The sequence below is a fragment of the Pleurodeles waltl genome, chromosome 5 (assembly GCF_031143425.1).
Source record: "Pleurodeles waltl isolate 20211129_DDA chromosome 5, aPleWal1.hap1.20221129, whole genome shotgun sequence".
Taxonomy (NCBI): domain Eukaryota; kingdom Metazoa; phylum Chordata; class Amphibia; order Caudata; family Salamandridae; genus Pleurodeles; species Pleurodeles waltl.
The window spans coordinates 1,809,340,480-1,809,355,362 of NC_090444.1; the positions used below are offsets into that span (position 1 = coordinate 1,809,340,480).

At 43.7% G+C, this 14,883-nt stretch overlaps 1 protein-coding gene across 1 annotated transcript in view; it reads left to right on the plus strand.

Moving 5' to 3' along the window:
* Positions 1-14,883, plus strand: part of LOC138296828 (calpain-1 catalytic subunit-like) — a 681,165-nt gene that overhangs the window by 390,050 nt on the left and 276,232 nt on the right. The gene's annotated exons all lie outside the window — the stretch shown is intronic.

A 14,883-nucleotide genomic window follows, 5' to 3' on the forward strand; every position in this document is an offset into this window, starting at 1 on the left:
TTGGACACTGCTGTCACTTTAATGCCTCTGGTTAGGACAGGGGTTTAAAATATATATATATTGAAATCCAACTTCTGCAAATTATTGAAAGTATTCACATGCTTCCAGCAGGGCACTGCTGGATAGGACAGTGCACAGGTAGCCCATGCTTCACTCTAATTGATGCTGTCGACATATGTAATATGTTAATCAAAAACAGCGTGTCAAATGCTTATGGATCAAATAATCTCTTTAACAAAAATGATTGTGTAACTAAATTCTGCACATTAGCAATATTTATTCATCAAAACCTTTTAATTTACTGATAGACAGAAAAACCTAACATTGAAAATAGGGTAGGAGTTTTCTATTTATTAGGGAACGCAAAGATATGTTGAATAAATACTGCTGTTGGGTGGAATTTAGTTAAGCTTCACTGTTGTGTAACAAATCTTTGATCCAAGGGCGTTAGAACACCATTTTTAAATAATATCTTCATAATGCCGCACTTCCAGTGGTCCTTGTAGGGCAAAACAAACAAAAGGTGGTAGGAGGATGATTGCAATAAGTCTAACTACTGGCAATCACTTGGGTTTGCATTCCAACTAAACATTCTTTTGCTCACCACGCCATCTCAGATTAGACCCAGCTGTATGCAAATCAGTCTTGACCCTGCTTCAATAGGGACAGTCTCACCCGAACTGTTAAGCCAGGTCCTCTCTGAAACAAAACATAAGCAACCCACGACAAGTTTTACCCTCATTGTGGCTTTGCAGTCAGATGTAGCCTGGTTCCAGTGGCACAGTGAACAAGAGATCCATGTCTGAGCAGACCCGTGGCCATTTAGGGCATTACATCAAACACGCAAACATTGATGAGAGGATGCTTGCAAAAAGTCTAACCTCTAGCATTCCAATCCACTGTTCTTTTGCTCACCACGCTACCTCAGATTAGGACCATCTATATGCAAATCAGTCTTGACCCTGCTCCAATAGGGACACTCTCACCCAAACTGCAAAGCAAGGTCTTCTCTGAACCAAAACACAAGTAACCCAAGACCAGTTTCACCTGATGGGGCTCTTCAATCTAGTGTAGCTTGGTTCCAGTGGCACAGCAAGCAAGGGATCCATGTCTGAACAGATCCTTGGCCACTTAGAGTGTTACATCAAACACAACAAAAGTTGATGAGAGGATGCTTCAAAAAGTCTAACCACTGACAATCTATCAGTTTAGCATTCCAAACCATCATTTGTTTGCTCACCACGCCACATGATATTAGACCCAGTTATATGCAAAGCAGACTTGAGCCTGCTCCAATAGAAACAGTACAACCGGAACTCCCCAACCCAGTTCCTCTCTGAACTGGAACACAAGCAATCCAAGATCGATTTTTCCTGATTGGGTGCCTTCAGTTGGATGTAACTTGGCTCCAGTGGTGCAGTGAGCAAGAGATCCATATCTGAGAATACCCTTGCCACTTAGGGTGTTACATCAAATACACAAAAGGTGATGGAAGGATGCTTGCAATAAGTCTAACCACTGGCAATCGCTAGGGGTAACATTCCAACCAATCATTCATCACATTACCCCACATTAGGCCCAGCCATATGCAAATCAGCCTTGACCCTGCTCCTATAGGAACAGTCCTGCACGTATAGCTCTTGTGGGGGTCAAGCCTATCTAGTCCATAAGCTGAGATATTTGTTAGCTCGTAGTTCCCAAAGAGAACCCAATGGAAAATCAGTTCAATTCAAAGAGGCACCTAAATGGGCAAAAATATAATAATACATATCCATCATTGCTAGGGCTAGTCCCTTTCAAAAGCCATCTCCAACAGTACACTTTACCCTGCTTTCCCTTGCCCTACTGGTTGTCCAACTCGGCAAAAGGCTGCTCGAACAACAACGTTTTACTCATGCCATACAGTCAGTCATTGAGTGGTAGTCTGCCAGTGTCTCATGCCACAAAGTCAGCATTTCTTCTGCCAGTCATTTGGTAGAGGGGAGATGCTTCTTTTAAAATACCATCTCTCACCACAAACATATCCAGTGTGTGTTTGTTGTATGCCACTTGCTGTGTATTTGTGTGAAAGGATTTCATCTTAATGAGTTAACTATGATTTTACTATTTTAGAGCTCAACAGTTAGGACATTTCTACACAACTGTACATTTTGTAACATGTTAAATTAAATGACGTAATTTTCAGAGGTCAGCTACAGTAGTTCCTCTCAATGCCTCCCTGTTTTGTTCTCACTTTTGCTGATTCTGACAAAAGTAGTGCATCATGTTCCATGTTCCTCTGAACGAAAATTCCACCAGTGCTGTGCCACCAGCCGCATTCTACAGATGAGAGGTTCTTACCCTGGTGTCTGCGAATGGCTCACTGACAATATCTAAACCATAAATATCATGCTACCAAAATATTGTGTCATATTTATTGTTCACAAAAATATAATTTTTCTATACATATAAAGGTAAGTACAAAAATATCAGAAAAAAATATCGTTTTACATTAATATCGAAACAATATACACAACAATATTGTTTTTTTAATACATATGCAGTTAAAAATAGTAAATCCATATTTTAACTTATAACAGTGATACAATGTTTTTAAATATATTTAAATAATATTTAAAGATATATATAAACATATACCATTTTAATCACACACACAAATATATGTATGTTTGTATGTTTATGTACACATATATAATGTAAAACTATAACTAAAAATAATCATTTTTAATGTATATTGTCATTTTCTATTTTGTATTTAATAATATAACAAATATACATATTATATATGTGTACTTACATTAAAAAATAAAAATAAAAACTATACCAAACTTGAAAAAACTTTAAAACATTGCCAATTTAATATACATAAAAAGTAAACCAAAGAAAAAGTTTTAAAAAAATGTCTTGAAAATAACATACATTTCTATGTATAAAAATATAAAACACAAACAAATAATATTATTTAAACAATAATAACTATTAATTTTTAAAATAATAAATATACTATTCCCACTCCAGTCTGTGCAACAATAAGGAAAGCGTTAGACTTCGAAGGGGTAAAATTTACTACTCACACTCCAGTCTGTGCAACAGTAGGGAAAGTGTTGGATTCAAGATGGGTAAAATTTACTATTCCCACTCCAGTCTGTGCAACAATAGGGAACGCGTTAGACTCAGGAGGGGTAAAATTTACAATTCCAGCTCCAATCGGAGCAACAGTAGGGAAAGCGTTGGACTCAGGAGGGGTAAAATTTACTATTCCTACTCCAGTCAGTGCAACAGTAGGGAAAGCGTTGGACTCAGGAGGGGTAAAATTTACTATTCTCCATCCAATCGGTGCAACAGTAGGGAAAGCATTGGACTCAGGAGGGGTAATATTTACTATTCCCCCTCCAGTGCGTGCAACAGGAGGGAAAGTGCTGGGCTCAAGAAGGGTAAAAGTTACTATTCCCACTCCAGTCTATGCAGCAGTAGAGAAAGTGCTTCACTTCAAACACATAGCATATCTTAAACATTTATTATAAAAATTATATATGCGTATACATGCAGAAAAAATTAAACAATTTACATAATTATAATCGTTTTAATAATTAATATAAAAAAGGCATTAAATAATGAATTGACCACACTATGCTCCCACATACCCAGCAGCCCAAATTTAAATTATGTATATAATTTTAAAAACATGCAATTAACATATTAAGTAATAAATAAAATAATGAATGAGAAATTAATCATTTTTAATTAATTATTACATAACTAACGACCCACCGATCCCCCTAAAAACAAACACACACCTAATATATACCATAAAATATATATTTGTTAAATAATGTACATAATTATAAATAAATTACATATTTGAATCAAAATTAATAATTAACATTTTAATATTTACTTAAGTAACTTTGAAACCACAATACCCCTACAAGCCCAACAACCAAGATCTAAAATATAAATTTATAAAACAATAATTACCCAATTTACATAATTATTCAATTAAATAATTAATAATATATTCATAATTCATTATCAGGTTTACTTAACTTCTCACCCTATGTCCCTAAAACCTAACAACTCACACCTAAAATACCACTTTAAAAAAGTACACACTTCACATAATCTTCAATTAAATAATTTATATTTATTCAAAAATAATTATTAATTAGTTATACTTAATTAACTTTCCACCCTGTACCCCTACAACCTCACAACCTACTACAGCAATATAAAGTTACTATTCCCACTCCAGTCTATGCAGCAGTAGAGAAAGTGCTTCACTTCAAACACATAGCATATCTTAAACATTTATTATAAAAATTATATATGCGTATACATGCAGAAAAAAATTAACAATTTACATAATTATAATTGTTTTAATAATTAATATAAAAAGGCATTAAATAATGAATTGACCACACTATGCTCCCACATACCCAGCAGCCCAAATTTAAATTATGTATAAAATTTTAAAAACATGCAATTAACATATTAAGTAATAAATAAAATAATGAATGAGAAATTAATAGTTTTTAATTAATTATTACATAACTAACTACCCACCGATCCCCCTAAAAACAAACACACACCTAATATATACCATAAAATATATATTTGTTAAATAATGTACATAATTATAAATAAATTACATATTTGAATCAAAATTAATAATTAACATTTTTATATTTACTTAAGTAACTTTGAAACCACAATACCCCTACAAGCCCAACAACCAAGATCTAAAATATAAATTTATAAAACAATAATTACCCAATTTACATAATTATTCAATTAAATAATTAATAATATATATTCATAATTCATTATTAGGTTTACTTAACTTCTCACCCTATGTCCGTAAAACCTAACAACTCGCACCTAAAATACCACTTTAAAAAAGTACACACTTCACATAATCTTCAATTAAATAATTTATATTTATTCAAAAATAATTATTAATTAGTTATACTTAATTAACTTTCCACCCTGTACCCCTACAACCTCACAACCTGCTACAGCAATATAAATTACTATGAACAATTAAATTGAAATTATAAATAACTTTCAAACTATATTTAAAAACATTACAACAATTATACAAACAATATATCATATAACATATGTGATTAAAATATTATTTAAACATTAAAAATATTATAAAAAATGATATTTTTTACAACTATATTATTGCAAATGATATTAACAACAACGATATTCTTTAAAACAATATTATTTACCTTAAACAAAAATATATATTTTTGTTAACAATATCTCTGCATCACAATATTTCTGTGACATGATATTAAAAACTCAATATTAGTGTCACTCAATATTTATGACTATTTTTTGTCCAAATCCCATCTGCGGAGACCTGGTTTCTGAGACACCTACTCATGGTCCCTCCAACTGTTCACAAAATTAAATAATATTAGCATAGTGTACATACATAAGAAAGTGACATGTAAAAACAAACATTTTAAAATACTCTGTAAATGTGAAGGAATTTGAACATGGAAGCTAAAAATATAGGGCCTGATTACGAGTCTGGCGGTCAACCGACTGCCAGACTCACAGTGGTGGTCCTGACTGCCACCAGTTTAGCGGTCCAACAGCCAAATTATGAGGAAGTCGGCTGTCGGACCGCCAAATGACCATCATCTCTGCCGGGAACAATGTTTCCGACAGGCTGATGGCGGTCCAGGTTGGACCTGCTGATTACAACCTGGTTTTCTGCCAGCCTTTTCATGGTGGTTCCACTGCCATGAAAAGGCTGGTGGAGAACAGGTGCAGGGGCCACAGGGGCCCACAAGGGGCCCCCTGCACTGCCCATTCACTTAGTACAGTCAGTGCAGGGGTCTGGGGTCCCCCTGCCCAGCACCCTCACAGTGCTCACTGTCTGATGTGCACCATGCAGACGGCAGCATTGCTGCTGGCTCTATTACAAGCTGGCGACAATGCTGCTGCCACTTCCGCACTGGGATGAATAGTGGAAACCTTGATTTCCCCCAGTGAGCCCAGTGGGAAAGTCGTAATGAGCCCGGCAGAACGTAGCCAGTAAAGCGGCAACCTCCCTGCCGGAAGTTCGGCAGACTGTCATCCCGCCCGCCGAACTCGTAACCAGGCCCTAAGTTGGTATGCTTAGTGCGATTTGTGGGAGCAGTACAAGTACAGCAAACAGAAGCCAGTATGGACAGCTTTTTCAAATCATTTTTTTAAGTGTTATTATTTTATCACAATCAGCATACAACAGCTGCATGGGCAACACACATACCAATTGTCATTTACTGTTATAAAAGCCAGAAATGTACATTCTAATTAGGACAGTTGAGAAATGAGTTCCCTCCCATAGTCACAGTTAAAAGGGTCCCTTCCAATGCACTCTGTGAGGTCACATTTGTTGAACAGTACACGCCGCCACCAGGACAGGTATCAGTCTTCATGTGAAAGCTGTCAAGTATCAAACTGTTGATGGGTTGGAGAGTTTCCTGTTTGGGCCAGGTGGGAGGGTAACAGCACCCATATAGCTCAAGGTCTTGATTTAGCAGTTAATGTGGAGCCGTACAGCCCTGCATTGCTATTATAAGTCCCTGACCCAGGCCTCTTTCTTGGATGGTGGACTCTTCATCCAGTGGAGAGCTGCCTCTCTCTATTTTATTAATAGCAGTAGCTCTACCAACCGTCAAGTTGATTTTTGTACTTTAGCAACATATCCCATCACTGTGAAAGAGTATAGACAGTTGATGGCCTGTAGCACTGGTATGTGCAGACACAAAGATGACCTCCATTAGGAGCAAAAAAGACACTGATACCCTAGAGTCTAGCATATCACTTAATCTTTTAGAAATAAAACAGCATTTTGTAAAACACCAGCCTCCGCTTTAAAATTGAAATTTAGATTTTTTAATAGATTCTTTTGTTCACAAATTAAATAAAATATTACATAATTTGTGTGTTTCTTAGAGCTCTACGTATTTCTGTATGTATCTGTAGTGTTTTGAGGTTCAAATTGTAGAAATTAGGTAAGCTTGGGTTCCTAGCTTCCTGTAGTGATTTAGTAGGGGTCCACAGAAGTCAAAAGTTAAGACCCACTGCTGTGGATATATAGGGGCCAATTCTGAGTATGGCGGACGGGAACACCTGTCCACCAAACTTCTGACAGGGAGGTCGCCGCCATTCTGGTCACCTCCCCACTGGCCCCATTAAGACTTTCTCACTGGGCTGACCAGCAGAAACCAAGCTTTCCATTGGTCAGCCCATTGGGAAAGTAGTGGCAGCATTGTCACTGGCTCATACTGGAGCCAGCCACAATGCTGCCGCACGCAGGTGGCACCACCACCCTCCAAATGTGCACTGTCTGCACAGTGCGCAGACAGTAGCACATTTGGAGGGTGCTGGGCACGGGGACCCCTGAACTGCTCATGCCCTGGGCATGGCCAGGACAGGGGCCCCCGTGGGCCGCCGCACTTGTTCTTCACCAGCCTTTTTTGAAAACGCTAGTGGAGAACAAGGTTGTAATCAGCAAGGCGGTGCTGAGTTCACCGCCACCCTGGCTGATTGCAACCTTTCTGCCATCAGCGCATTGGGATCCTAGGTTCCTGGTTGTGACTGCAGTAGGTTGGCAGGCTGCCTGCCAATCTCGTAATGGGGCGGTCGGACTGCTGCATCTGTGGTGGTCTGACCGTCACCGCAAGTCCAAGGACCGCCACACTCGTAATGAGGCCCATTAGGCCTGCTTTACAGTTTAGCAGAGGGGTTGCTCCACTGCAAATTTAACGACATCCTGTCCGCCTTACTACAAGTGCATTACATTCTGTGGCACTTGCAATACAGTGAACTGGATTTTGACGGAGTACCTGTCTGACAAACTTTAAATCAGGCCCATAGTTCCTTGAATATTAATTAAATAAGTGCCTGGCCATGACGCATTCATTTTAGGGTGTAAAAAGCAATGCCTAATGTGGAGAAAGTGGTGTATTCTGTGGTTGTGGGGCCTTACCTTATAATACAGTCACAGTACCATCCTAGGTCCAGTCAGGATCGCTTGTTAAACCTTGGCTCAACCGTGAGACCTCGCTGGTTGCTCCCACAGACCACATCAGAACTCTCCTCAACCGTGGAGAAATGATGGCCCTGATCCTGCTTGACCTCTCTGTCCCATTCAACACTGTCTTCAACCACACCCTCAACATATGGCAAAGCGCCCTCAAGTGGATCTCCTCTTTCCTTACAGGATGTTCACAGAACATCCAAATACATCCCCTCACCTCTGCGTCGAAGGACCTCATATGCGGCATACCCATGGATCATCCCTCAGCCCCACCCTGTTCAACACTTACATGACCCCCCTCGCAGATGTTGTCAGGTCCCATGGACTCAACATATTCTCCTGCGGAGAGGACACTCGACTGATCCTCTCCCTTACTGAGGACCATTCAAACGCCAAAACCAACTTCTGCGACACCATGACCAATGTAGAAAAATGGATGAGAGACAACTACCTCAAACTCAACTCTGACAGACAGAAGCACTGATCTTCGGGAAGAATACCAGCTGAACTCGGACCAGCACCCACACCTTAGACCATGCACGTAACATTGGCATCATCCTTGACAGCTAACTAACCATGATTTGCCAAGTCAACGAAGTTGCCTCCTCCTGTATCCTTCGTATTCTCCACAAAATCTTCAGATGGATCCAAGTCAACACCAGAAAGACCATCACGCAGGCCCTAGTCAACAGCCACCTTGACTACGGCAACACTTTCTCCACCGGACTCTGCACCCAGCTCCTCAGAAGACTCCAGAATGTACAGCACACTGCAGCCAAATTCATCCTAGACCTTTCCAAATGGACCCACATCACTCCCTACCTCAGAATCCTCTACTGGCTCCCCTTCCAGAAGAGATTCAAGATCCTCATGCATGCCTGCAAAGCTCTACACAATCAAGGACCGTCCTTCGTCAGTCATCGGCTGAACTTCCACCTGCCTGCAAGACACCTGCAAGACACCTGCAATTATCATCACTCACCCTCACACACACACATGATGCATCCGCTGCAGCCACAGCAGGGGACACTTCTTCTCCTACATCACTACCAGAGCCTGTAATGACCTACCCCTTCACCTTCGAACAGCATTCTTCCTGGCGGACTTCAGAAAGAAACTCAAGACCTGGCTTTTTGACTGAGACACGGCACCCTCAGCGCCCAGATACCCCTAGGGGTGACAGTGTTGCACTTTACAAATGCCGATTGATTGCCTGATATAATCTGTGTAGCTGTGGTTGAGTAGTCAGGCTTGAACAAAATAAACAAGTGTAAAGCATTTAGAAGTACTAAAACAATGAAATGAGAAAGTCACACAATGCAACAAAATCCGACACCGATTTACAAAAACAGATCTTATTTTTATGATTTTGTATACACCAAAAGGAATGAAATTGACAGGGAGGTTCCAGACAATCAATCAATCGTTCAGGAATTTGTAAACTGCACTACTCACCCGTGAGCGTCTCAAGGTGCTGAGGACGGGGGGGAGAAGTTGGGGGAAGTGCTGCTACTGCTCGAACAGCCAGGTCTTGAGAAGTTTTCTGAAGGTAAGGAGGTCTTTGGCCTGGCGCAGGTGGGTGGGGAAAGTGTTCCATGTTTTGGCTGCAAGGTTCTAGAATGATCTACCGCCCTTTGTAGTTCTGCAGACACGAGGGCGAGGCCGGCGGAGCGGAGATGTCGTGGCGGAGTGTAGAAGGAGAGCCGTCTGTTGAGGTATTCTGGTCTGGTGTTGTGCAGTGCCTTGTGAGCGTGGGTGAGGCGTTTGAAGGTGACTCTCTTGTTGACTGGGAGCCAGTACAGGTTTCTCTGGTGGCCTGTAATGTGGCAGCGGCGGGGAATGTCCAGGATGAGGCATGCAGAGGCGTTCTGGATGCGTCACAGCCTCTTCTGGAGTTTGGCCATGGTTCCTGCACAGAGGGCATTGTCGTAGTCCAGTTTGCTGCTTACAAGGGCTTGGGTGACTGTTCTTCTGGTTTCGGTGGGTATCGATTTGTAGATCTTTTGGAGCATGCGGAGGGTGTTGGAGCAAGAGGAGGAGATAGTGTTGACTTCCTGAGTCATAGATAATGAGGAGTCCAAGATGAATCCTAGGTTGTGTGCGCGGCGGGTGGGAGTCGGAGCGGCTCCGAGAGTGGCAGGCCACTAGGAGTCATTCCATGTGGAGGGGGTGGAACCGAAGATGAGGACTTCCGTCTTGTCGGAATTGAGTTTGAGGCAGCTGCTCTTCATCCATTCAGCGATGGCCTTCATTTGTTCATGGAGGTTGGTCTTGGCGGAGTCCTTGGTGAGTGAGAAGATCAGCTGGGTGTCGTTGGCGTATGAGATGATGTTGAGGTTGTGGGATCGGGCGATGTCAGCGAGCGGGGCCATGTAGACGTTGAAGAGGGTCGGGCTGAGGGACGAACCCTGGGGTATGCGGCAGATAATTTTGGTGGCCTCCGAGCGGAATTGAGGGAGGCAGACTCTCTGGGTTCAGCCGGTGAGATTCAAAGGTGACCCAGTCCAGGACTTTGTCGCGGATTCCTGCACTGCTGAGGCCTGAGCGTAGGGTGTGGTGGTAGACGGTGTTGAGGTCCAGGAGGATGAGGGCCGCGGTTTTGCTGTTGTCCAGTATGGTTCCGATGGCGGCGATGGCGGCGATGAGGGCGGTTTCAGTACTGTGGTTGCTGCGAAATCCGGATTGGGAAGGGTCCAGGGTGCAGGGAAGCTGGTTAATTGTCTGTTGACAGCCTTCTCAATGATTTTTGCCAGGAAGGGGAGCAGGGAGATAGGCCAGAAGTTCTTGAGGTGCTTTGGGTCCGCCTTGGGTTTTTTGAGGAGGGCGTTGATCTCGACGTGTTTCCAGCTCTCCGGGAAGGTGGCGGACTCAAAGGAGCTGTTGATGATCTTCCATAGTTGGGGTGTGATGACAGATCTTGCTTTGTTTAGAATGTGGTGAGGGCAGGGGTTAGATGGAGAGCCGGAGTGGATGGTGTTCATGATTTCGATGGTGTCGTTGTCATTGATGGGGGTCCATGAGAGCAGGAGATTGGTCGGAGGTGAATCTGTGGTGTTGGTGGTTGCCGGGGGGGGTCTGGGTGCTGTAGCTGTCGTGGATGTCTGCAATTTTGCAATGGAAGTAGGAGGCTAGGGAGTCGCAGAGGTCTTGGGATGGCACAATGTCATTGATGTTGGAGCTGGGGTTGGAGAGTTCCTTCACAACCCTGAAGAGCTCCTTGTGGCTGTGTGCATTGTTGTTGATCTGGTCTTTGAAGGCGGCTCTCTTGGCAGCTCGGATGAGTTGGTGGTGTCTGCGGATGTCGTTTTTGAAGGCTGTGTGGTTGTATAGAGTCTGGTCTTGGCACCACTTTCTTTCTAGTCTTCGGCAGGTTTGCTTAGATTCATGGAGTTTGGCGGTAAACCAGAAGGCCTTCCTGTCGGTGAGTCTGTTGGAGGGTTTCTTGATTGGGGCGAGAGTATTGGCACAGGTGTCGACCCATTGCCTGAAGTTGCGAGCATATGCATCAGTATCGGTGGTGTTCATGGCTGGGTTCCGGGAGAGGGTCGCAATAAGTTGGTCTTCTGTGACTTTGCTCCAACTGCGGTGGGGGATCCGTTGTGGGCGGTGGTGTGTTGTGGGTTTCCTGAAGGAGAAGTGGATGCAGCCGTGATCTGTCCAGTGAAGTTCGGTGGTGTGCCTGGAGGAGACGTGATTGCTGGCCGAGAAAATAGGGTCGAGTGTTTGTCCTGTGGAGTGGGTCGGTGTCGTGACGAGCTGTTTGAGGCTGAGGTTGGAGAAGTTGTAGAGCAGGGTGGCGGTGTTGTTGTAGTTAGTCTTCTTGAGGTGGAAGTTTAAGTCCCCGAGGAGTATGTAGTCAGTGGATGCGAGAGCGTGCGTGCTGATGATGTCGGTGATGGAGTCGCTGAACTGCTGTCGGGGGCTTGTAGATAAGGGTCCCTCGGAGGGTGGTGTTTGGGTCAGTGTGGATCTGGAAGTGCAGGTGTACAGCGGTGCTGAGGGTGTCTTCGGTGCTGATCGTGATTCTGAGGGTGTTCTTGTGGAGGATAGCGATGCCTCCTCCTGGTTTTTTGGGGCGGTCCCAGCGGGTGATCTTGTAGCCGTCCGGGATGGCTACAGCGATGTCAGGTTCTGAGGAGGGGTTCATCCAGGTCTCGGTCAGGAAAGCAACGTCTGGGGAGTCGAGTAGATTCCATAGCTCTACTGCGTGCTTGAGGACGGAGCACGTGTTGAGGAGGATACATCTGAGATGGTTGTGTCCTGGCTTGGTGGGTGGGTCATTGGCGTGGAGGCTGGTGAAGGTGCAGTTCCGGCAGGAGAAGAGTCTGCGGGGAGGCTTGAAGACATGCGGGAGAGCGGCCGGTGTTGAGGGCGCAGAGGGTGGCGGCGTTGTAGTGAAGACGTGTGTGGCGGCGGTGGGGGGGACGGGAGCCAGAGGTTCTGGCGCTGGGCGCGGTCCAGGCACGAACGGGGGTGGACGGGCTTGCCTTTGGCGCGCCTTCGGCACACCAGCGGCGTGGCTGCACAGCTGTGGCTATTAAGTAGGGAGGCGGGGGGAGGAGATGAAAGCTGGGAGGCGGGAGCGGGGCTGAAAAACGGTGCAAAAAAGGTGCAGTGCTGCAAAAAGGGGGCGGGCCGCGGGGGCAGCAGCGGTGGGGGAGAGTGATATGGGGGAGAGCGAAAGTGAGAGAGAGAGAGCAGAGTGAGAGAAAAACATGGAAGAGAGTAGCACGAAGCAAAAGGAGCACAAAGGGACAGAAGTGAAACAGAGCAGAGAGCTAGGAAGGAGAAAAGGAGGAGAGAGGCAGAAGGTACCCTAGTAGGAAAGCAGAGCTCTCCCACTAGACACCAGGGATGAGGCGCAGGCAGAAGTCTGCGGGTGGAGAAGTGCCTTGGACACTCCTGGCAGGGGTCAGGAGTTCAGAGGAGCCAGGGAAAGTGCTCTACTTGCAAGGTGAAGCCACAGGAGGCAGAGCAGTGCACTGACCAGGTCAGAGATATTTTTAAGTAAAACATAAATCACAGCTTTCTATTCAAATGTAAACAAGCATTGGTAACTACTGTGGTTAGCTGAAACTTTGTAACAATTTTGAAGAGTTCTGTTCTGGCACTCTGGCTCACTTTAGGTGACCAACTCAGTAGGGAGCAGGGTAAGGGGGCTTATAAGGAGTTCTAGGACAGTTACCTTGTCACCAAAACAGTCTCCAGTCCAGTTTCAGGCTCTGTGTGCAGACTTCAATGGAGTGGTTCTGATGCAAGGGATATAGAATGCCAAAGAAGGTGAAGATTCTGTGCAGTTGACTGAGGAGGGAGGATTTAGGTGGTTTTAGGGGAGGAGACTGCCTGATGCTACTCCACAGTCTTGGTAGGGTGACTTTGGCCATGAGGTCGATGTCTCTAGATGTGCTGGTAGGTCCAGCAAAGCTCCAGTTGCCACCGTTCTCTGGTCACAACAAAACCAGTGGTTTCCTTTGGTGGAGGCTTGTGTCCTTCTTGGCTGACTAAACTGCACTGCAATTGCTCTCCCAGGTCCAGTGGACTCAGGTGCAACTTTTGAGTGATGGGACTCAGTCTACCAGGCTGCATATCGGCAGTCAATTATTTGTGGCTACTGATTGGGAAAGGTAGGCTACTCCAGTTTCATGGCCCTTTTGCTGCAACAGGAAGTCAGCCATACATTTATGCCCAAAAAGTGTCCGCTGGGGATGTGGTGGTTGCTAGCCAATGCAGTGCCAGATCTCTTCAACCTGATGAGGACTTCCTGTGAGGTGTGGCATCTAGCTATCTGTTGTACTCTGTTAATATTATGAACCTTCGATAAACTTTGAAGGTTGGGAATGTAAGGTTCTGTTGTCATGACATTCCTCGCGCTACAGCTCATGCAGCAGTTACCGCTAGCTGTTGAGAGGGGATGCTACAACGCGAAGATTGCGAACTGAATAAAAACGTATACTTCGTATTGGACGTATGAAAGCCTTTCCATTACAACATTTATTTTGGCGACGGGCGACAGCTACACGGATTAGCAACTCTTCGCGTGTGGAGGAGAACCCAATGTTATTTCGGTTTACGATAAGGACAGTGAAGTTTGATGCTACGCGAAGCAGTTATATAAGCCACAAATTTATATCCTGTACATTACTGACTTTGTAAACTTACCATGGGATATTAGAGTGAGGTAACACCTCCTCTCATGTCTGGGAGTCGTCGAAAGAGCGTCTACTCGATAATTTTAACTGAAATGAAAGCTATCTGATTTCTTAAAGGGGAAGTGCATGACTTCTTAAAGGGAAAGTTTGTTTTTTCAAGTCTCCTTTAAAGGGAAGGCCGTTTGTTTCTTAAAGGGGAGGTTGTTCATCAAATGAACACCCTACAGCAAGACTATTGAACCACCAGAGTTATTTCTTTACTATTGGATCCTATAAATGCCAGATTGAACCCCTGTAAAATAAAAAGAAAAACATTTTTATACATGTAAAAGCAGTTTAAAGGCTTTGTGTATACTGCATGCATGTATGAGTTATTCAACTGTAGACATTGTGGACAGTGATCTGAAGAAAGGTGAAGTGCCATCTTAGTTATCTTGGATTTTGCATTGATAATATTATACTATGGATATCACGACAATCTCACCACCTCCTTGTTTCCTTTTGCAACCTGGAGTTCCACCTATTGAGTGGGATGAGTGGGTGGAGTTGTTTCGCAATTATTTAGAGGCAATCAATGGTCAAGGATTTAGGCCAAGTAGGAAACAAGCCATTCTTTTGAGTACCTTAGGAAAAGAGGGCCAACATATTTTTAAATATCTTCCCATAGCTGTGGACAATGATGGTCAA